We start from the raw sequence: 1,772 nt of genomic DNA, 5'->3' as shown, positions 1-1,772 counted from the left end.
CGTAGTCCATGGTAATATCTACAGGAGAAAACTGTTTAAGTATTAGATTCAAAACAGAAGGAAAATCTTAGGGAAGAAACAGAATTTAGAAAGTATACTTCCAATCTTATGTGAATTTGAAAACAGCTTAACTTGAGTGTATAGCGCTCCTTATTCCTGGATGGGAACACACAGCCTGTGTCACTTCCATCAGCAACATCATAAGTGGGGGGAGGGAAGGAAAAGAAGAAGGGAAAGGGAAAGGCAAGAAAAGAAAAGGAGGGGGATTGTGTAAGCCTTTGCTGAAACCTGCATGCATGAGAATTATTGACTTGAAAGCTCACTGCTTGAGTTACCATAAAAAACAAAAAAAACAAAAAGGAAACCCTGGTGGCGTAGTGGTTAAGTGCTACGGCTGCTGACCATGAGTTACCATAATTTAGGAAAAATAAAGAAATAAACAGTCACTGTAGAGTCGATTCCAACTCATGGCGACAGCATGTGTGCAGAGTAGAACAACTCCACAGGATTTTCAAGGCTGGTGGCTTTTCGGAACCAGATGGACAGGTCTTTCTTTCAAGGCACCCCTGGGTGGTTTTGAACTGCCAGCCTATTAATTAATGGTGGAAATGCTGGTAGCGTAGTAGTTAAGAGCTATGGCTGCTAACTAAAAGATCTGCAGTTTGAATCCACCAGGTGCAGTTCTATCCGTCCTATAGGGTCACTGTGAGTTGGAATCCACTCAAAGTCAATGGGTTTTTGGGTTATAGATCAGTAGTTGAGCACTTAACTATGTCACCACAGCCTCCTTGATAAACTGACGAGATCCTCAGCTGGAAACTGAAAATCTCATCTTGCCGAGGACCTCTTCACCACAGTGTGCCGAATCTAACTCAGAATTTCAGCTTCTACGAGCTGTGAGTCGGAACCAACTCGATGGCAACTAACAACAGCTGTTAACGTGGGTAATGAATAAAGTTTACATGGCCACTAAAGCCAATGGGTTCTTTGAAGATTTTCTTGTAAGCAGTGATACAGGCAATAACTATGCTAACTGTATGAGTAAGTGTGATTAACAATGAGAGCTTACATACATATGCTTACACATATACCAATAATCATTTTCTTTATGATTCTTAAATTTGTTTTGTATGTATGTGAAAGTCACATTTCTACTACTTTTAAAAATACCCATTTACCACTTCTTCTGTTTTAATTACCTGTTTAACAGTTGAGAAAAATACTCATAAGTATATCATCTCCATAACTTAGGAAACTTGGTAAAAAAAGAGAGGGCTTAGCCAGGATATTTTCCTCCTTTTTTTCTAGTCTCTTTTGAAATACAGGTAATGGAGATTTTAAGCATAACAAAGAATCCAGCCTGAGGCATAGAACATCTACATTTTTTGTTACTTTCCCATAAAATATAGTGCTGTTATAAAATATTAATAGAAACATAATAAAAAGCACAAGATTGCTCTGAACTGGTATGACAGGTCTATTTGATAGAAATAGTTCTGGTGGTTTTCAAGGAGGCTTTCTCTGCTTATTCCAGAAGAAGTGTGAACCACTTGGATCACCTGAATGTGAAAACCCAGCAAAGGTGGCCTCAGCCACAGCGGTATAATGTCAGAGAAGCTCAGACACCATCCCTGGAGGAATACTTCCAGAAAGCACACAATGAAACAAGGACTTTAAGTGAGGACAGTTAAACCAGGCACAGAATGAGCTCAAATCCTTCTCCTTTATTCTAAATATGGAATCCAACTTTATTCTTTTAACTCCAGTATAGG

The sequence above is a fragment of the Loxodonta africana genome, chromosome 20, assembly GCF_030014295.1.
Source record: "Loxodonta africana isolate mLoxAfr1 chromosome 20, mLoxAfr1.hap2, whole genome shotgun sequence".
In the NCBI taxonomy this organism is placed as follows: Eukaryota; Metazoa; Chordata; class Mammalia; order Proboscidea; family Elephantidae; genus Loxodonta; species Loxodonta africana.
The sequence above is the reverse complement of the archived record's forward strand: the minus strand, read 5'-3'. Positions refer to the sequence as shown.